A 23,822-nucleotide genomic window follows, 5' to 3' on the forward strand; every position below is an offset into this window, starting at 1 on the left:
GAGGAAAGAGAAGAAGGAGGAGAAACATAAATTACCTTGGGTACATCAGTATGCCACTAATAGTGGGGTGGTCAGTAAAAAAGCAAAACAATGGTGGCAAATGGTAAACACTGATGCCGAATTGCCACTATTGTTGGATACACGCCTTATGCCCTGTTACACCAGAAACAAAAATTTGAGAGAAAAATTGGTTAAACTAGATATTACAGGGCTAGATGTGCAACAGTCCCAACACTTTTTGCGAAGGAAACCTGGGTGCTACCGGTGTTTGGGATGCACAACGTGCAGGTCCCTTACTATAGGAGATTTTTTTTGCCATCCACACACAGGCAAAATATATAAAATTAAGCACATAGTCACATGCAGTACTACGCATGTCATATATATGCTCACCTGTCTCTGTGCATTGTCCTATATTGGCACAACCCAGCGAAAATTTAAGGAGTGTATGGAATTGCACAGAACAGCTATACGGCAGGCATTGGAATCAGGTCGCAGTGACCAACCAGTAGCGATACACTGTGTTCAAGCAAGACATAACATCATGAGTATGAGAGCAATTATCATAGACCATTTCCCGGCTCCATCTAGGGGTGGCAACAAAGCAAAAACACTGTTACAACTTGAGAGTAGGTCGATCTATACTTTAAACACTATTGCCCCTAGAGGTCTCAATGAGATATTAGGGTTACAATGTTTTTTGTGATTTAACAACTTCATTGAGATTAACATAGTATTTGTGCTGTGAGTAATATACTGCTTTTCTCAATATATTTTGTTTTTGATTATGTGATGTTCCTATTTTGCTGGTTTTTAATTTAATGTTGTCTTGGTAACCTAGTTACGGAATGTAACCGCCCACCTCTCACGCTGACGGGTGCCGGCGGATGACGTCAGCAAAGCCGCGATCTCTGGGACGGACGCTGGCGTTCTGACGGCGGGGATCCTCAGGTGAGATAGGGTAGGGGTAATTGGTTGTGGGGAGGGTATTTATGTCTGTTGTAATGTATGTCAGTTTGTGATATTTGTCCCTGACAATGGGCGGAGGCCCGAAACGTAGGACTCCAATAAAGGATGCTTTTGATTGTTTACAAGTCTGGTGAGTGCCGCCTCAACGCTATATATATAAGTAGGAGAGAGATAAATTACCAAACAATCAGCTTCTGTTCAGGGCGGGATGTAATGAATCTGAGTTCGCCCGATGTGCAGGATGCAATCGGATCTCGGAAGTTGTTTTTAAAGGGGCAAATGTTTTTGTCTTGTAAATGATTGCCCCTTTAAAAAAATAAATCAAAGATCAGCTGGATTCCTGCATCTTCGGCCTCCATTACATCTGGCCACTTGCCTTAAAAATGGCAGCTAGTAGCTAATTGGTTAGTAATTTATCTCTTTCCACTTTGTCTCTCTCCAAGATTTGATACATCTCCCCCAAAGCTTTTTGTCTTGGCATTTACTCTCTGAATAGTTCAATCTATTGGTGCCTTCTTACCTACTATAGACAGCATTGTCTGCACTTAAGATGATCTAGCTCAGTGGTTCCCTACCGCAATCCTCAAGTACCCCCAACAGCTCATATTTTCCAGGTCTCCTCCCCAGGATTGCAAGTGAAATAATTTGCTCCACCTGTGGGTCTTTTAAAATGTGTCAGTGAGTAATGAATAACCCTGTTCAACTGCTAGGTGACCTGGAAAACACAAACTGTTACGGGTACTTGAGAACTGAGGTTGGGAACCACTGATCTAGCTGATTGAGCATCTGGTATTGTTACATTGGCTGCATACAGTATATCTGCTAGATACAGTACATGTGTAGCTAAATCAGTGATAAGTTTAACATTACAGGTGATGCGATCTGACCCTTGTCACATATGTCAATCACAGGGACGTGCGATGAGCTAAATGGCTCAGGAAGCACTGGCTAGCCCCAGAGCCAGATTTACATGCAATATATGAGCCAAACGGTACATCTGGGCATTATACACAGGTGCAGTAGTATAAACTCCTGGAAATTTGGTGAGTTTTGATCAGAGATGTGCGGAAAAGATAGAAAGGTGAGGCACTGCCTCACCTGCCATAGACTTTTTAATCCAAAGTTTTGGCTATAAAAATGATTAGACTAATGCAAAGAAGATATTTCAAACAAATTATTTGTATTTTTCATCTACTTTATACAGTCAACACACAAACGTTAATATGACTCACCTGCCTCACCCCACCGTCAATCACCCATACCACCATATCACCATACTCATCCATACCACAACCACATCTATCTATAGACATGCACACATTCAGAGGTAGTACCACTTTAAAGCATGTGATTAATCTTAATTTATACTTCCTATTGTCCTATTGTTAGCTTCCATTAAGTTTTAGAATGGTTAAAATAGCAAATATATAAGATATATTAAGTTAAAAAGGAACACTTGTGCAATTTGCTATGGAAACTGGAAGAGAGCTTGCCATATACTGATAAATAATTTACACCACTTATACCTCTCACTATGTTAAAATTGTTTACAGATGATGTTATATCATATCAGTACAATGCTAAGAAAAATACATTTATTTCAATTGTGACATCAGGTTTGACATTACTTTTCCACCAGATAAAAGTACCAGTCAGAAGGATTCTGAAAACGATTGCCACAAGAAAACAATTAATCTAAATTATTTGAGCATAAAAATGTTCTCATTGACAAACACGCAAACTGTAGATTTCTTTTGATCTGCATATTTAGTTTTTTAGCTCTTAAACGTAATCTCTCTATGCAAGTTACACATCATTTAAGCAATAGAGATTACTTGGAAATGCACGTTTTTCTGATTCATAACACCTGTTTTTCTTTTGTGTGCGAAAGGTGACCTCCAGGGGTGTCTTAGGAATCTGAAAAAAGTCCAGAGCATCGATTGAACTGCCTAAAGGGATATAGCAGAAGATTTTTAAACATTAGTGGATAATTCTTTGAAGTGCTGTGTTTTGCGAGCATTAACATTGCCTATATTTCATTCACACAGAGCCAGCCGCATATAGAGTCCACCAGCTACAAATTCACAAGATCTATTTTAAATGACACGGTGGAAACAGGACAAGGATTAAAATGGTACAGTTAGAAGGAAACGCGCACAACGTTGGATTAATTGTTTGGCCAATATATTTTTTCTTTTGCCCTTTCAACATTAAACAGTTTGAAAGAAAATCTCCTGCACACAGTATCAGTCACTTGTGCTGGAGAAATGTGTGGTATAAAATAGGATTTCTAAAAGAATAAATAGTGCTTTAGGGAAATGTTTTCCAGAATTTTAGCTTTTGAAAAAGACAAACCAATCTTAACAGTTTCAAAGTATACAGGATATTTGCTGTTGAACTACAAGTCCCAAAATGACAACCAACCAGATAATAATAATAATTATACGGAGACTTGTAAATTCTAGCAGCCGCTGAACCACAGGCTATTATTAACCACCTCTTCATGGAAAATATTTTTTTTAAATAAACCCACCTGGCAGAACCAAGGGTTTCCATGTTTCATGAGAGTTTTGCAGGTGCGTAAGGTCCCATAATCCTCCAGGGCTCACATGCAGTAGTGAATGTTTTGTTTTCATAAACTTTTTCTTTAAAATATGATTGTATATTAAAATAAGTGGGAGATTTATCAAAAGCTTGGAGAGAGATAAAGTGGAGAGATAAGTTCTAACCCAGAGGTTCCCAATAGCGGTCCTCAAGGCACCCTAACAGTCCAGGTTTTAGGAATAACCAAGCTTGGGCACAGGTGAATTTATTAGTATCTCAATCAGTTTAATTGAACCATCTCTGCTCAGCCATGGATATCCATAAAACCTGGACAGTTAAGGTGCCTTGAGGACCACATTTGGGAACCCCTGTGCCAACCAACAAGCTTCTGTTCATTTTACAGGTTCAGGAGCTGTCTTTCTCTTTCCACTTTATTTCTCTCCAAGCTTTGATACATTTTCATCTATCTATCTATCTATCTATCTATCTATCTATCTATCTATCTATCTATCTATCTGTCTGTCTGTCTGTCTGTCTGTCTGTCTGTCTGTCTGTCTGTCTGTCTGTCTATCTATCTATCTATCTATCTTCATAACGAAACATTTTAGTGCCCTGAGCAAGAGAGAACACAGTCAAACCCCTCCTCTCCTTCGCTTCCATTTTGGTAGGAGCAATAGCAGCCACGTCTGAAGTTGGCACATATCACACTGCCTTGACTCGGGCTCTTAGCTATAGCTGTGTATATATATTATAGTACCATGATTTATATTTTACTTAGCATTTGAAGAAACTATATAACCTTTCAGTCGTTTCTTTAACACACCAAGACAGGCACAAAAAAACAGGACAAGTACAAAAAAAACAACACAGTAATCTTAGGTTCTGTGAAGGTGAGAGAACTGTTACTATACAATTTAACCTAATGTCTAGGGCCCAATGGTCACTGAGTCGTTTATATTACTCTAATGCATTTTTTATGTGATGTTTTTTGATTTGCCGTTTACAAAAAAAATGTGAAGAGGAGCCGCGGAGCTAGGGACAGGAGGAGGCCGGCAGTAGCAGACAGCGTGGGAGAGAGAGCAGAGAGGACGGATTTGTAAAGGTAAATATGTTGTATGTCTCTGTCTGTGACTGTGTGTTTTGTGAGAAGGGGGCCCGGGGCTGTGAGGACATGTGTACCGGGCACTTGGGGCATATCTGGCAGGCACTGAGGGAGCATTTCTGTATCTGCCAATAGGGCCATATCTGGCACTGGGGGCATATCTGGCAGGCACTGTGGGGGCATATCTGGCACTGGGGACATATATGTATCTGGCACTGGGTTCATATCTAGAAGGCACTGTGGGGGAATTTCTGTATCTGGCACTGGGGGCATATATGTATCTGGCACTGGGGGCATATCTGGCAGGCACTGTGGGGGCATTTCTGTATCTGGCACTGGGGGCATATATGTATTTGGCACTGGGGGCATATCTGGCAGACACTGCAGGCATTTCTTTATCTGGCACTGGGGGCATATCTGGCACTGTTGTCTGGGTGCATATCTGGCATGTACTGTGGTGGCATTTCTGTATCTGGCAATGGGGGCATATATGTATCTGGCACTGGGGGCATATATGTATCTGGCACTGGGGGCATATCTGGCAGGCACTGTGGGGGCATTTCTGTATCTGGCACTGGGGATATATCTGGCACTGGGGGGCATATCTGGCAGGCACTGTGGGGACAGCTGTCAGGAGGCAAGTTGGAGAGGGTACAGCAGTTCCACTACAACATGGTCTTACTGCTGGAAGTAGATATGCGATGGCAGTGCTCCACACAGGATAAGCAGCAGCCCAGGAGAGATGAGTTCTACAGAGGATGCTGATGTGGAAGGGAATAGGGAATACAGAGATAGGGGGCGCACCAGTTTTTTAGTTAGGCACCAGGTAGGAATAGGTGCAACAGGGCAATGGCGGGCAGCCATAGTGGTGCCCCATTGGTCTTGCACCCTGCACAATGGTCCCGGTCGCACCACCCTAGTTATGACCCTCTATCTATCTATCTATCTATCTATCTATCTATCTATCTATCTATCTATCTATCTATGACCCACCAACTAGTGTTGCCAGATTTTGCTTTCAGTATTGACAATATATACTGTAAAGTACACATGGAGCAGTTAATATGCACACTACATACAGTACCTATTGTACTGCTTTTATTATGTGGGGGGCACCATTCATCCAAATGTTGTGTGGTGAGGGACAAGATGTGCTTTCGTTTGTCCACATATTTCACGATTGGCGCTCACAAGCACTTGTTTTGCCTGTTACATTGACCATAAATAAATTGAATTGGTCCGGGACCACCAATACATGGCACCCCTGCAAGTGCCTTGAGGCACCCCAGGGTGCCATGGCACACAGTTTGAGAACCACTGCTGTAGACCATCCATAGAGAAACTCATTTATGATCACCCCCATAACTATAAGAAGGCAGAATTTATGTATGGCATGTGTAGCAACATTTTCCCATTATTTTATGTTCAGGAATTTTTTTTAAAGGATAGAGAAGATTTTGTACATTTTGTTTAATTGCCAAGCAGAAAACTGATTGATCATAATCTATTTCTCTTAAGTTACTATAGTGGGAATGTGTGCAAAACACGTTGCTTCTATAACTTCCTTTTAGTCTCATCTCTGTTTCATCAGACATACTTTATTTCAGTTTCCAGGGACTGAACTGTTTAGGAGAAGTGTGGTACCTTTCACCATATAATCACGCACAGCAGAAGCAGCTGCCAGTGGACGTAATCTTTCCATACAGGATCTGAAGGCACATTCAAAGGAGCAAAGGTTACACCTTGTTAACATTATTTGAACTATACCAGATGGTAGCTTTGTTCTGATTATTTAGACATTAGACTAGGGGGATATTCACACTCTCACTAAACAAATGTAATGTTGCCAAAGAAAAAGAGGGTAATGTGTAAGTTTTCACAAAGTATTTGAGATACACCCAATATACCGCACTATTAACATGTTAACATGCTCCAAAGTAATTTTTTACTGATCTACTGGAGTTCTTACAATGCATCATAACTCATCTTTAAGTAACTCCATCAATCCACATTGCACCTGATACTGCAAGTAGACAGGCATTCACTATGGGCCTTTGGGTTGCATTGGTGTTTGAGCCAACATAATCTGCACACTTGCATTTTTTTTGCATCTGTTTGGTTGGTTCCAAATACGGAAAATACATACAGCCTAAAATAAACCTCACAGATGCATACGAAGAAAAGATATGACGATCATTGTAACACCCTTTTACTAGAATGGGTTCCAACTTTACTTATAGTGCCTACACCAAGCTGTTTTTGTAACTATTGTAGTTTACAGGAATAGGCTAGCTTGGGACAGCCTATACATGTGTGTATGTTTGTTGTTGTATCAGATTTAAATTGTGTATAATGGAGTAGCATAAAACAATGCTAATACAGGTTGAGTATCCCATATCCAAATATTCCGAAATACGGAATATTCCGAAATACAGACTTTTTTGAGTGAGAGTAAGATAGTGAAATCTTTGTTTTTTGATGGCTCAATGTACCCGAACTTTGTTTAATACACAAAGTTATTAATAATATTGTATTAAATGACCTTCAGGCTGTGTATATAAGGTGTATATGAAACATAAATGAATTGTGTGAATGTAGACACACTTTGTTTAATGCATAAAGTTATAAAAAATATTGGCTAAAATGACCTTCAGGCTGTGTGTATAAGGTGTATATGTAACATAAATGCATTCTGTGCTTAGATTTAGGTCCCATCACCATGATATCTCATTATGGTATCTAATTATTCCAAAATACGGAAAAATCCGATATCCAAAATACCTCTGGTCCCAAGCATTTTGGATAAGGGATACTCAACCTGTATTGTGCACGTGTATTCACTATTCACAGTTGTATTACCCAGTATTACCTGTTTTCTTTTTCTCTCCGAACTTCCAAAGAAAGTTCCTCAGAAACTTTACATAACAAGTAGTTATATAGATTTTAATATAGTTATTAACATATATCAATGTTAACAGCATTAACTGTTATTAAAAAGCTTACTCAAGTTACTGTAGGTATATATTATCAAATTCCTCACACTCACATACAAGGCCATCTCTAATTCCACTGCTCCCTACATCTCCAACCTCCTTTCCCTTCATACTCCCTCCCACCCCCTACGGTCGGCCAATGACCGTCCCCTCTCCTCTACCCTGGTCACTGCTTCCCATGCTCGAGTTCAAAATTTTGACCGTGCTGCACCCATTCAGTGTAACGCACTCCCCTGCTCCATTAGACTCTCCCCTGACCTTGCAAAGATTCAAACGGGCACTGAAACCCCACCTATTCATGAAAGCGTACCCTTCCGATGCATAACCTAGTCCTGAGGCTGCTCCTCTATCCCCCTGCCTCATGCCTTGAACATCTCTGCTTTGCTTACATCCTGCCATCAGGCTACCTCCTGCTTGCTTGCACCTCATTTCATCTGTCTGTCGCCCCTTCCCACTATATTATTAGCTCTTCAGAGCAGGGCCCTCTTTCCTCTTGTTGTCAAAGCCCTCTTCTTGACACATTTCACTCACAGCTCTCTCCTACTCAGCGACCATCTTTACCCGCTTTTTCTCCTGCTGGTAAAGGCTCATCTCTATATATGGCCACCAGCCCCAAGTAGTATGATGATTACTCCCTCACTACTTACATCTAAGCTGTATTATGTTTTGAGAATTGTGGTGCTCTTTGTTACCTGTACTCTATTCTTGTTATTTATTTACTGTAATGCTAAGTTTTGTCCCCCTGTCCTTTGTACGGTGCTGCAAAATACTTGTGGTGCCTTATAAATAAAATTTAATAATAATAATATTAGCCAAACCTCACTATTAAATATTAAAAACACAGTTTTGTTGCATGCAATACAAAAACCTTTGCAAAATTTTGTTATGCGGTTAAACTTGGGTTGTCTCATTAGTTCTTTATGGTCTATAGTACGTAGGGGCATATTAACGTTGGGGCCCTTTACGTGAATTCCTTTGTGAATACTGCTGTTTCTATCTTTCCGTAAGCCTGTCCTCTTAGTATTATATTATCCATAAAATTATATACAGTAGCTGTCCTCCCAAACAGAATCTAATAAACAATAGTCTCTTGAAAGTACTTTGGGATGCTATGCACTACTGTGGTTCTAGGGCCTAATTGAGACCTGATTGCTCGCTAGGATTTTTTTGCACTGCTGCGAACAGATAGTCGCCACCCATAGGGGAGTGTATTTTTGCTTTGCAAATGTGCAAACGCATGTGCAGCCGAGCGGTACAAAAAACGTTGTGCAGTTTCTGAGTTGCCCAGGACTTACTCAGCCGCTGTGATCACTTCAGCCTGTCCGGGGCCGGAATTGATGTCAGACACCCGCCCTGCAAACGCTTGGACACGCCTGCGTTTTTCCAACCACTCCCAGAAAATGGTCAGTTGCCACCCACAAATGTCTTCTTCCTGTCAATCACCTTGCGATCGGCTGTGCAAATGGAATCTTCGTTAAAACCCATCGCACAGCAACAATCCACTTTGTACCCGTGCGACGTGCCATACGCACGCGCAGTTCTGACCTGATTGCAGCGCTACAAAAAATGCTAGCGAGCGATCAGGTCTGAATTACCCCCCTAGTTCTTAATATTAGATTGTGCAGTCCTCTTTTAATAATGTTAACTGTACGCCCAGGATCTGGGCAGGATCCCGGCTGTCAGGATACTGATGTTGGAATCCCAACACTATTCGCAATGCCAGCACCGGCATCATGAATAGGTTCACCAACCCGGCACTGGAGTCCAAAAAGCCAGGATGCCGAACGACAAGCCAGCATGTCTCAGGACAGGTAAGCCATGGGGGGAGTATAGGTTTAGGCTGTGGGGGGGGGGGGGAGGGTTAGGCTGTGGCCCCAGGTGGTTAGGTTTAGGCTGTGGGGAGGGAGGAAAGTTAGGGTTAGGCACCAGCACCGAGGGCTAGGGTTAGGCTGTGGGGGGAGGGTTAGGTTTAGGCTGCGGGTATGGGGGGCTAGGTTTAGGGGGCCAGGGAGGGAAAGAAAGTATACTTATCTTCCCCTGTCAGGATTACAATCATCAGGATGCCGCTGTCATCCCGGCCACCGGCAAATCAAACCCAACTTATACTTCCCTATCTGACTTGTTAGCTGCTGAATATAGCCCCACCAAGACACCAAGATTTAATGTTTATGACAACTAATGTGTATTACCGTATGACTGGCTTATCTAAGATCTAAGAGCAAGGTATTGGGCTTATTATACTTTTCACTAGATTTCACTATACAGTATGTACAACCACGGTAACAGTCTGAAGTTGTGCTATGCTTAGTTAATGGAGTGTTAGGTATCTCACAATAGAATGTGAGGTTTGGATTGCTTAATCAGACCTGCTTTCCTTTGCAGCATCACAGATTAGCTCCCACTGTCCAGATTCCTCCTATGGCAGAATGATGGGACACTTCTGTCAGTCAGTCTGTCACCACCTGGCATCTCCTACTAGACCACCTCCAGGATGTGGCTCTGATCTCCAATTTCTCCCCCAGCCACTTGACTACAACAACCAGGTCATCTCCCCATGGTTTGTTTACTGCTTTTCCCCTGAGGCAAGCAGCACAGCCCCACATATCCAATCTCCTCTGCCTACTAACCTCAACTGAACTTCTTAACTGCCGTCCGATGCAGCGTCCTCTCTCCTGCTCAGGGCTTATGGCAATTATTTTTCACTGCACACAGGAGTTTCTAGAAAAGTCTCTGCCACTTTCTCTGCTCGTACTACTATAATTATGTACATTTTCTATGTACAATGACACCATAATACATTTAATATACATCTTAGTACCTGTACAATAAAATACAGTACATCTATATTATACATACAAATGTAGCTACACTCATCATGCTACATCTAGGCGCATTCACACCTCGTTTGTCATGACCACGTGGCAGTCTAATGGGGGCGGCACCTAGCCATGACGGTAGTGCATGTACACGGCAGATGTAGCTATAATGGGGTATATTTACTAAGGTGTATTTTTTTTTAAAGCAACCAATCATATTCCACTTAACATTTATCTAGCTGCTTCTAGAAGATAGATAGCTAGAATCTGATTGGTTGCTAAAAAAAAACCTCACACCTTAGTAAATATACCCAGATGAGCATTGCTACAGCTGAATATGCACTTTCCCTCTGGCTCTTTCCATAACTCCCATTATGTAGAAGGGGGTTACATTATCATCATCATCATCAACAACTTTTACAATTGCATACAAATGAAAGATTCACAGAAATGTGGTGGCTATGCACTGCACTAAGGGAGTAATTCAGAGTTGATCGCAGCAGCAAATTTGTTAGCAGTTGGGCAAAACCATGGCCCTCATTCCGAGTTGTTCGCTCGCAAGCTGCTTTTAGCAGCATTGCACACGCTAAGCCGCCGCCTACTGGGAGTGAATCTTAGCTTAGCAAAATTGCGAACGAAAGATTCTCAAAACTGCAAATAGAAATTTCTTTGCAGTTTCTGAGTAGCTCGATACTTACTCTGCCACTGCGATCAGTTCAGTCAGTTTCGTTCCTGGTTTGACGTCACAAACACACCCAGCGTTCGCCCAGACACTCCCCCGTTTCTCCAGACACTCCCGCGTTTTTCCCAGAAACGGCAGCGTTTTTTCACACACTCCCATAAAACGGCCTGTTTCCGCCCAGAAACACCCACTTCCTGTCAATCACACAACGATCACCAGAATGAAGAAAAAACCTTGTAATGCTGTGAGTAAAATACCAAACTTCTTAGCAAATTTACTTGGCGCAGTCGCAGTGCGAACATTGCACATGCGCAGTTAGCGGAAAATCGCTGCGATGCGATGAAAAAGAACGAGCGAACAACTCGGAATGAGGGCCCATGTGCACTACAGGTGTGGCAGATATAACATTTGCAGAGAGAGTTAGATTTGGGTGGGTTATTTTGTTTCTGTGCAGGGTAAATACTGGCTGCTTTATTTTTACACTGCAATTTAGATTTCAGTTTGAACACACCCCACCCAAATATAACTCTCTCTGCACATGTTATATCTGCCCCCCTCCCCACCCTGCAGTGCACATGGTTTTGCCCAACTGCTAACATATTTGCTGCTGCGATCAACACGGAATTAAGCCCTAAGCCTGAGAGAGAGAGGGGTACATTTACTAAGATTCGTATTTTCCAGAATCATGTCCAAGTTCAATCACGAATGACATCGACAGTGTAAAATTGCAACTTTTTGAATTGATTACGATGGATTTACTAAGCTGTCGTATTCGGGTTTTTCTTTTCTTCCGATGTCGATGTCATTCGTGGTTTTTTACCTATTTTTACGGCAGTGATTAGCAAAACACTGCCGACTTTTTTTACAATCAATCTCGGCCGGATCTGTGTGATCCGTGCTGGGTTTTTTTTTTTTTTTTTAATTAAACACTGTAAAATCATTAAAAAAAATGCGTGGGGTCCCCCCTCCTAAGCATAACCAGCCTCGGGCTCTTTGAGCCGATCCTGGTTGCAAAAATATGGGGAAAAAAATGACAGGGGTTCCCCCATATTTAAGCAACCAGCATCGGGCTCTGCGCCTGGTCCTGGTCCCAAAAATACGGGGGACAAAAAGAGTAGGGGTCCCCCGTATTTTTAAAACCAGCACCGGGCTCCACTAGCTGGACAGATAATGCCACAGCCGGGGGTCACTTTTATATAGTGCCCTGCGGCCGTGGCATCAAAAATCCAACTAGTCACTCCTGGCCGGGGTACCCTGGGGGAGTGGGGACCCCTTCAATCAAGGGGTCCCCCCCCCCAGCCACCCAAGGGCCAGGGGTGAAGCCCGAGGCTGTCCCCCCCCATCCAATGGGCTGCGGATGGGGAGGCTGATAGCCTTTGTTGTAAAAGAAAAGATATTGTTTTTAGTAGCAGTACTACAAGGCCCAGCAAGCCTCCCCCGCATGCTGGTACTTGGAGAACCACAAGTACCAGCATGCGACGGAAAAACGGGCCCGCTGGTACCTGTAGTACTACTACTAAAAAAATACCCAAAAAAAGACAAGACACACACACCGTGAAAGTATAATTTTATTACATACATACACACATACATACATACTTACCTTAAGTTCCCACGCAGGTCGGTCCTCTTCTCCAGTAGAATCCAAGGGGTACCTGTTGAAGAAATTATACTCACGAGATCCAGGGGTCCAGGCTCCTCGGGAAATCCAGGGGTAATCCACGTACTTGAAAAAAAAAAAAAACGGTGTCCCGACCACGAACTGAAAGGGGACCCATGGTTGCACATGGGTCACCTTTCCACGAATGCCAGAAACCCACTCTGACTTCTGTCTAAGTGGGTTTCTTCAGCCAATCAGGGAGCGCCACGTTGTAGCACTCTCCTGATCAGCTGTGTGGTCCTGTCCTCACTGACAGGCAGCACACGGCAGTGTTACAATGTTGCGCCTATGCGCTACATTGTAACCAATGCTGGGAACTTTCTGCCCTGCGGTTGACCTAAAGTGACGTCACCGCTGAGCAGAAAGTTCCCAGCATTGGTTACAATGTAGCGCATAGGCGCAACATTGTAACACTGCCGTGTGCTGCCTGTCAGTGAGGACAGGACCACACAGCTGATCAGGAGAGTGCTACAACGTGGCGCTCCCTGATTGGCTGAAGAAACCCACTTAGACAGAAGTCAGAGTGGGTTTCTGGCATTCGTGGAAAGGTGACCCATGTGCAAACATGGGTCCCCTTTCAGTTCGTGGTCGGGACACCATTTTTTTTTTTTTTTCAAGTACGTGGATTACCCCTGGATTTCCCGAGGAGCCTGGACCCCTGGATCTCAAGAGTATAATTTCTTCAACAGGTACCCCTTGGATTCTACTGGAGAAGAGGACCGACCTGCGTGGGAACTTAAGGTAAGTATGTATGTATGTGTGTATGTATGTAATAAAATTATACTTTCACGGTGTGTGTGTCTTGTCTTTTTTTGGGTATTTTTTTAGTAGTAGTACTACAGGTACCAGCGGGCCCGTTTTTCCGCCGCATGCTGGTACTTGTGGTTCTCCAAGTACCAGCATGCGGGGGAGGCTTGCTGGGACTTGTAGTACTGCTACTAAAAACAATATCTTTTCTTTTACATCAAAGGCTATCAGCCCCCCCATCCGCAGCCCATTGGATGGGGGGGGACAGCCTCGGGCTTCACCCCTGGCCCTTGGGTGGCTGGGGGGGGGGACCCCTTGATTGAAGGGGTCCCCACTCCCCCAGGGTACCCCGGCCAGGGGTGACTAGTTGGATTTTTGATGCCACGGCCGCAGGGCACTATATAAAAGTGACCCCCGGCTGTGGCATTATCTGTCCAGCTAGTGGAGCCTGGTGCTGGTTTTAAAAATATGGGGGACCCCTACTCTTTTTGTCCCCCGTATTTTTGGGACCAGGACCAGGCGCAGAGCCCGATGCTGGTTGCTTAAATATGGGGGAACCCCTGTCATTTTTCCCCCCATATTTTTGCAACCAGGATCGGCTCAAAGAGCCCGAGGCTGGTTATGCTTAGGAGGGGGGACCCCACGCAATTTTTTTTGACAAAATAAGCACTTTCCCACCCCTTCCCATTGATATACATGCACGGATCTCATGGATCCCTGCATGCCTATCTAATCACGGGGGAAAAAAAAAGGTCTGTTTTTTTTTAGCACTTTTTTACGAGTTGTAATTTTTCACGGCAGTGTTTGTTCTTTTTTTGCTTTGCACTTCTTAGTAAATGACCGAGATTCATACTTAAACAGCCGCGTTTTGACCGATGGTGTATTCATTCGTAATTTTTTACCTGAACTTGCAAAAAATTACGAATGCCCTCATCACTGCCGTGATTAGTGCTTAGTAAATTACCGAGATGACACTTTGATGAAAAAACGGCATCTCGGTCAAAATCGGGAGCTTAGTAAATTTCCCCCAGAGAGAGAGAGAGTGGACAGAGATAAAATACCAACCAGCTCCTGTCATTTATCAAACCCAGCCTGTAACATAACAGTTAGGAGCTGATTGGCTGGTACTTTATCTCCATCCACTTTAGCTCCATCCAAGGCTTAGTACACAGATCCCTATATCTTGTTTAAAGCTTATCTAAACATATATTTCACCCAAAATAGGACACACATGATTACTGCACTACACTTGCACATGGGTGTTCCTTACCACCTCTGATAGTCGAAGGCTCATATGTGCAACTTTAAATATTAGTACATAACATTCACATGAAAAAAAAAGCAAAAAATGTACAAAAAAACACAAAGTGAAGTTGCACAAATACACTTACATTTATTTTTTTTGTTACTACTGTACATCTATATGTACATATCTCAAACTGTCATGTAATACTAACATTCTAAATACAATAAGTATATTTTACTCTGCTTTTTGTGCAGTATCGATTTTCAGTAATTTGGTTGAACACCTGATTCCTTCAAAAAAAAGGTGAAGTAATTCCGTACAGGGGGACAATGTAATTTTATCAATAATAATTATATTGAAATACCCAACCAATATTATAAGTATAGAACACACTTGGGCTAAATTATATCTAGATATGTGGTTAGTGGTTTCATGGAACAGAATAGACAACTACTCACAGGATGATGACCTGCCCTGTATGACCAGTAATGGATATTGCACAGAGGGCCTAATTCAGACCTGATCACAGCAGCAAATTTGTAAGCTAATGGGCAAAACCATGTGCACTGCAGGTGGGGCAGATATAACATTCACAGAGAGAGTTAGATTTGGGTGGGTTATTTTGTTTCTGTGCAGGGTAAATACTTACTGCAATTTAGATTTCACTTTGAACACACCCGACCCAAATCTAACTCTCTTTGCTCATGTTATATCTGCCTCTCCTGTAGTGCACATGGGGGGGTAATTCCAAGTTGATCGCAGCAGGAAATTTTTTAGCAGTTGGGCAAAACCATGTGCACTGCAGGGGGGGGGGGCAGATATAACATTTGCAGAGATAATTAGATTTGGGTGTGGTGAGTTCAATCTGCAATCTAAATTGCAGTGTAAAAATAAAGCAGCCAGTATTTACCCTACACAGAAACAAAATAACCCACCCAAATCTAACTCTCTCTGCACATGTTATATCTGCCCCCCTGCAGTGCACATGGCTTTGCCCAACTGCTAAAAAATTTCCTGCTGCGATCAACTTGGAATTACCCCCATGGTTTTGCCCATTAGCTAACAAATTTGCTGCTGCAATCAGATCTGAATTAGTCCCCACATTTGCAAAGGCTGGTGGTGCCTCTAATATAAGACATATGACACAAAGAATATAATTCTTCGAGTATAACATTGAAAAAAGCCTATACTCCCTACAAACTAACCAGACAAGGATACTTATGTTAGAGGCCTATGTATTCTTATTACGTTGAAGCTTACCTACAGTATTTGCAAAGCAAATGCATCCACTGACGGATGTGGTATAGAAGTTAGAAAGTTAAAAGATAGACAGTCATTAGGTCGACCCCATATGGTCGACAGTCAAAAGGTCAGCAGGGTCAAAATGTCAACACGGTTAAAAGGTCAACCGTTAAAGGTCGACAGTCAAAAGGTCTGTGGGGTCAAAAGGACAACAGTCAAAAGGTCAACAGGGCCAAAAGGTTATTTTGTGTTTTCAAACATTTTTTACTCAAATTTGTTGAAAATACATCTCCTCGTGGGCTCGTTCCGCTTGCCACGCTTCGGACAAGGTTACTAAAGGTAATAGTTTTTGACATGTATAGTCAATGAAGCAAAAGTTGTAAAACCATATTAAAAACCTAAAAACCATGTGCTGACCTTTTGACCATCAACCTTTTTGACCCCATTGACTTTTTGACTATCGACCATATAGTGTTGACTAATGACTGACTATCTTTTAACTGTCTATCTATACATTGAAACCCCCACTGCACAAGAAGAGTTACCTGAAATTGTATTTCTTGGTTTGGGATACCTTCGATCATCTACTCAGACTAAGACGTCCATTGCCTGCGAGGTAAAAGAAATGTAAGTGTATCATGTGCAAGAGATAACAGAGAAATGCAGGATAGTCAGAGAGACACAATGATATCTTGAGAAACAAGTTTGCTGAAAAGTGTGTAGAATGAACTATGAATGTTAACACTTATGCCGTCCTCTCCAACAGTATCACTCTCCAGTCTTGACCTTCAATACCTTATCAATTGATTGCAATGGATTCTAAATGATTCCCTGGCCCAAGCCACATTGACAAAATAATTGGACCAACAGTAGGATTGGTTGTATGAAATTCACTGCAGAATCCATGTGGAAAGTCCAAATAAAAAATGGCTGACCACTCATATAGCTGAAAGTTGTCAAAGGTGATGAGTTTGTATGTTCTTCATGTGTTTGCATGGGACTCCTCAGTATACTGAAGTTTCCTCCCACAATCCAAAAACATACTGGTAGGTTAATTGGTTTCTGAGTAAAAATTTACCCTGGTGTATTTGTGCGAGTGTGAACATGTGGTAGGGAATATGGATTACAAGCTCCATTAAGACAGGGACTGATATACAGTAAATGACTCTGTAAAGTACTGCAGACTTTGCGTGTACCATATAAAGAAATTAATAAATCTATTCATCACAAGAAAACAATGTCTCTTCATCTATCTTAGAACACTGGGCCTGACACTAACTAAAAGAAAGCGTAATTGTTATGAACAGTCAGAAATGTATAGTTCATTCTGGATGCAGTCAGGATCCTAAATGTCAGAAAACTGACAGGGGGATCCCGACGGTCAGAAATCTGACGGATCCCGAAGGCAAGTATTGGCCTTTCGGTGTAGGAGTAGGCTCTAGGGGGAGAGTTATGGTTAGGCTGAGAGGGTGGCAGAGGTTATGGTTAAGCGGCATGAAAGGTTAGGCTGTGGGATGGGATGGTTAGGGTTAACTGTAGAATTAGGGATGGAAGTTGGGTAAAAATACTTAAGGGCGGTACACACGGGGAGATGTGTGCTGAGCATACTATCACAGACCGCTCAGCACAAATCTCCCCCCCCACTCAGCATACAGTGCGATGTGTGCTGAGCGAGGGGGGAGGGCGGAGACGATGATGCTCAATTCATCTAGCGGTGAAGTAAGCGATATGACTAGATTGTGCCTGCGTGCAGGCCAATCTAGAACCGGCAATAGCGACATACGGGGCCACACATCACTATCGCTCTGGGTCACACACACGGAGCGACGTGTGCTTAATTTCTAAGCAATTTAGTCAGATTGCTTAGAAATTAAGCAAAAATCGCTACTTGTGTACACCCATTTAGTGTGGTTCATCAGTATTCTGCCCATAAGGATCCTGCTGTCGGTATTCTAACTGTTGGGATCCCAACTGCCAGGATTTCATGTCCAACCCGTTCATTCTCATCTGTCTGTTTGTTTTGTCATTCTGCCGCTAATGTCACCTAATCCCTTTCATTGATTAGGTGATGAACCTTTATCTAGCCCTCTATAACTCTCAATGAGGTGCTTGTGATAGGTTTTAACTTGCTTCATGGTTGTGATGTGCTATTTTCCAGTTCATTCCATTTACTCACCTGTCTTGCTCCCACCATTCTCAGATTGATTACTAAGTTTGACCTTGGCTTGCTCTCACCATTCTCAAACTGATGCCTGACTTTGAACCCTGCTTGCTTTCATTCACAGACTGCTACAGTATATGGCTCAGATCCTAGCTTTCTTTAACCACCCTCTGACTGCGTTACCGGCTCTGACACCAGCTTGCTCCCACCACTCTCAAACTAAATATTGTTTCACATATTTGGAGATGCATGTTTGATTTCTAAAAGTAGACATACTCACTTTACTATATACAGGCCTCCTTAGTTGATTTCCCTCACAATGGTCATATATGTCCTCAGTGGTTTCTAATACTCAGTGCATTAGCCTATATATCTGTTATGTTTTTTGACCTGTTTAGTTGCTTTATTAACCCTGATGATGCACACTCCTCTTCCCTATGCTGGCATTTATCAGGGACCCAAAGCATAATCCGTGATAAGTGGCCTGCCGGAGACACGATAACACATAGGATCGGGGACTTATCCCCGAGCCAGTATCGACATGGGATCCCGGCACACGGGATGGTGAATGTCACTATACCGACATCGACATCCTGGGCGCCAGAATGCCGGCAGCAGAGCGAACGCATTGAGGCCCTTTGCAGGTTCTGTTCTACCTCTATGGGTGTTGTGGACATCTACAGAGGGAGATTCACCTACCTCGGCAGTATTCCGGTGGGATAGTACCCCTGTCGGGATCATGCATTGGTATTTTAACGGCATACCCCGATCCCATTTTTTTGCGCAATTGCGCATCCTACTGTGCCCGATCAAAATGGCCTCTAATTGGATACCATGATAATGACCGCCAGTCATTAATCGCGATATCCAGATGTGTTGATAGGCCAAAATGGCATTGGGGCTAAATGGATACCACCCATAGCGACTAAACACAATAACTTGTCAAAATAAATAAATAAATCATCATTAAAAAAACTATCACGTCAGACAAAGATATTGGGGGTAATTCCAAGTTGATCGCAGCAGGAAATTTTTTAGCAGTTGGGCAAAACCATGTGCACTGCAGGGGAGGCAGATATAACATGTGCAGAGAGAGTTAGATTTGGGTGAATTATATTGTTTCTGTGCAGGGTAAATACTGGCTGCTTTATTTTACACTGCAAATTAGATTGCAGATTGAACACATCCCACCCAAATCTAACTCTCTCTGCACATGTTATATCTGCCTCTCCTGCAGTGCACATGGTTTTGCCTAACTGCTAAAAAATTTCCTGCTGCGATCAACTTGGAATTACCCCCATTGTTACCAAGTGCTTTGTGCACAGTCTACCATTGTGGAGACGGTCAATTTTTGGAATATGCATAGAGAATCCCGTGCATGGTGTGCTTTGGGAAATGTGTTTTTTTCTTAGTTTGCACCTAGTGCACAAGGCACCATATATAATATAACGGACTTTACCTCAGAAATGACAGAACCTCTTTAAGTTGTAAAAAAATAAATAAATCAAAAGTAATATGCTTTTTTATACATTTACCATTTTCCTGGCTGACAGCACCATTGACACCTGCTGCTGTTATGACTCCTGCCACTGCTGACATGTGTCAAGCAGTATTCATGTAAAATGTTTTAAATGCATGTGTGCATAGAATTGGCTTTTCTCTGTAAAAATGTGTCAAATTCTGCTCTTCCTGGGATGTAAATGTGATCTTCCTGAGAACTTAAAACACAAGACCTTCTTTATATTTTACACCTGCAAATTTGTGCCTTATGTGTAAATACTAATAAATACTAGACAGCGTAATTATACATTGTAAACATTTTCCCTCCAATGTATAGATGTAATAAACATTGATTATCATGTGTCTGGGAGATGACTGACATGTGGTCCTAACACAAGCTTGCAGAATTGCTCTGTTCTATTTAATCAAGAATTGGAATGTTATCTCAGGTGCTGCAAGTTATCAACATATAAACTAATCTCTGCTTAAGCTTTTCTAATTATCAGTTAAGGTGTCTTTATTGCCACAAGGTGTGTGAAGGATAAGCCCTGCTGTCTTTCTATTCCATATAAATGTTTTGAAAGTTGACCTTTCCTTTACCTGTAGGTCATGAATTAAATAGTAATAATAAACACAAAATGATTAATGTTTATTACATAGAGAAAAAACACCACTATAGCATATAGTATGAGAACCTGAATGAACAATAGAAGTAAACAGACTATTCAAGTTCCACGGGATCTTACATATTAGGGCTAAATAAAAAATATCTGAGTCATGTTCTCATACTATATACTAATTTACAATGGTATGAGATATATATATATATGTAATATATATATATGTAATATATATATATATATATATATATGTTTTATATATATATATATATATATATATAGTGTATATACAATCTACATATATGTATACAATGTAATTCTATAAATATATATATATATATACATGCATACATACTTCTACTTAATTTGCTATTGTAGTTACATGGGCTGAACAAAAGAATTGATGAGAATGTTGACATTGAACAACAAGGTCTCTCAGAAAAAATATTTTTTGTAGGTGAAATAGGTGAGGTTGGCGGATCATTAGTTTCATCCATTTCAACCGAAAAAAAGAAGAAGAAAACATACAATGATACATCATCTGACCCACAGGCAGCAATAATTTAGATTTTGAGCAAGACGAATCTTCAGCATACTACAAAGCATCTCATATTTGCCTGCAGTGTGGTTATTTATTAAAAGGATTACAATTCAGAGGTGGTAACTGCAGAGCAAACCTGAACCACGGGAATATTTCTGGGAGCACTCCCTTGGTTTCCTGTGCATCTCCGCCATTAAGGTGAGGTTCCAGAGATAAACATTTTTGATCCCTGTCTCTCCAGAAAAGATGATTCCACCTATTGTAGTTTGCTAAGGGCAGGCAGCACTAGGCTTGATAATAATTAGGGAATACATACAGGAGACCGTCAGACGGGATGTCGGCTGTCACTATACCGATAGTGGCATCCCGAGTCTACTCGCCACACTTCGGGCCAAGTGGCGAACTTCGCTCACCACAGGTTATATTCTCGCTTGGGTGGTGGCATTGACCCACCACACGAGTAGAAAAACCAGGCTGTGGTCTGGATTCCGACCGCTGACGTTTCCCCAGTATATTAACCGCATCTAATAATTAGGTTATGGTGCGGGTTTCATGTTTATAAAAAATATATATACCTTTGGTTTTTTTAAACATTTCATCCTTTTGATTGTTTTGTGTGAACACTCATCTATTGTAATTAGAGACAACATATATATATCGTTTAAATACAGTTCAACTATTGGGCGTGAATGTAACGCCGCCCGAGTTTGGTGGCCGTGCAGAATGCCGGTTGAACTCAGACGTTTTTTTAAAGGGGCAATAATTTACAGGGCATGCTTTTGCCTTGTAATACCCCTTTTCCACCAAAATCCTGGGATTTTTTACCCGCCATTTTGCCGGGTCATACACGACTTTTGCTCTGTTATCACTGCACCATCGTCCTGAGTTTTTCTCAGGCTGCCTCCATTTCCACTGAAATAAAATGGCTTTTATTCAGGCTCACAAAGATGAGGTCACAGAAAGAGGACAAAACAGACCAAAATGTAAAAAAAAATTGTTATTACAGGTTGAGTATCCCTTATCCAAAATGCTTGGGACCAGAGGTATTTTGGATATCGGATTTTTTCGTATTTTGGAATAATTGCATACCATAATGATATATCATGGTGATGTGACCTAAATCTAAGCAGAGAATGCATTTATGTTTCATATACAACTTATACACACAGCCTGAAGGTAGTTTTAGCCCATATTTTTTATAACTTTGTGCATTAAACAAAGTGTGTCTACATTCACACTTCATTTATGTTTCATATACACCTTATACAAACAGCCTAAAGGTCATTTAATACAATGTTTTTAATAACATTGTGTATTAAACAAAGTTTGTGTACATTGAGCCATCAGAAAACAAATGTTTCACTATCTCACTCTCACTTAAAAAAGTCCGTATTTCGGAATATTCCGTATTTCGGAATATTTGGATATGGGATACTCAACCTGTATAATGAAAATAAGTACAAAACATGCTTAAACAGCACCATGTTATTGTTTCTTTTAACAAATATTAGCACTTGTAAATTACCGGGTGAAGTTAACTTTTGGGGTTTGCCTCGTTTCCATTGATCTGAATCTAAAGTTATTTGGGATATATTTTTTTGTTTCAACATAAACAATTTACTAGTGTAGACACTCCTAAATTCCCTGTCAATTATTTCATTATAGTATCCCCATCTGATTGAAAATATAAGCAATTCACTCATCTAATTATTGGGAGGATTTTAGATTCATTAACATTGCTAAGGCAGAAAATCAGATGTGCAAGTGCAGTACTATGCTCAGTGAACTAATATTTTTGACTTTCCTTTTCTGCCCTGGAAAACCAATTAGCAGTTTATGCAATTACCTGGGTCAAAAAACCCGGACAAGAGCTGTTTCCACTGCAGTGTTCCCGGGGTTTACCTGCTAAAAACCCTGCTCGATACCTGGGAAGAAGTCCTGGGTAAGTAGACCTGGGATTTTTTCCTAGGAGCGGTTTCCACTTGGGTAGACACGGCAATTACCAGAGTTTTTAGGCAGTGGAAAAGGGGTGTAACTGATCGCCCCTTTAAAATAAGTCAGAATTCGGCCTGCATCCTGCACGGCCGCCGAACTCCGATGGCATTGCACCCCGCCCATTGTGTCTAAATGAAGTGTTGTCTTATAGTTTTCCTTTAGATAGCAGTCTCTCCACCTGAGTGATGAGCGCTGTGGTGCTACATGATAATGGGGTCTATTTACTAAGCCTTGGATAAAGTGGACCGAGATAAAGTACCAACCAATCAGCTCCTAACTGCCATGTCACAGGCTGTGTTTGAAATATGACGGTTAAGAGCTAGTTGGTTGGGATCTCCATACACTTTATCTCTATCCAAGGCTTAGCAAATAGACCCCAATGTCAATTAATGGTATCCAGGGTGCACTATCAAGATGTGTGTGTACATGTGGTAATGTCTATATACTGTAAGCTGTTTTTGTATACTGCATGTTATCCCTGTTGAAATTACTTGAAAAAAATAAATAAATATATATATATATATATATATATATATATATACTATTTGTACACAAAGGGAATTCTCAGCTCCAAGGTGCTGTGGTCTAGTTAACACAATCCTTTAAGGGGTTAATACGTCTCATACGACACACCCTATAAACAAGGGGTTATCTGCTCTTGTCCTAAGTATCAAAGGCGATGGTGAAGTGGTATATGTGGTATATGTCAAAAGGGATAGGGTAATAGAGCGATCACTATCCTTAATGTATATAAAAACTGTGAGAGATTTATAAAACATAAAACATAAATTTATTACAAAAAACATATAAAACCGCACACTAATATACTAGTGTAACAGAAATATTTTTGGCACCAAATAAAACAACTTTTTAAATTTAAAATGGTAAACTTTGCCCAAATGTTTAGAAATAGAAAAATGTGGGTGATAAAAGAAAACACGACATAAGAGACATGAAAGATCAGGATAAAGAATTGCTCATCTTTAGGAATGAGGTGAACTCAG

The 23,822-nt window shown here is 41.4% G+C and overlaps 1 long non-coding RNA gene across 1 annotated transcript in view; it reads right to left on the reverse strand.

Moving 5' to 3' along the window:
* Positions 1–2,542: 2,542 nt before the first annotated feature.
* The window catches only part of LOC134928336 (uncharacterized), an 85,536-nt gene continuing 64,256 nt past the window's right edge, over positions 2,543–23,822 (reverse strand). The window contains exons 2-3 of the long non-coding RNA XR_010177899.1: positions 16,547–16,610; positions 2,543–2,918 (exon numbers count right to left, since the gene is read on the reverse strand). This is a non-coding gene — a long non-coding RNA (uncharacterized LOC134928336). The remainder of the gene's footprint in view (positions 2,919–16,546; positions 16,611–23,822) is intronic.

The sequence above is a fragment of the Pseudophryne corroboree genome, chromosome 5, assembly GCF_028390025.1.
Source record: "Pseudophryne corroboree isolate aPseCor3 chromosome 5, aPseCor3.hap2, whole genome shotgun sequence".
NCBI classification, from domain to species: Eukaryota; Metazoa; Chordata; class Amphibia; order Anura; family Myobatrachidae; genus Pseudophryne; species Pseudophryne corroboree.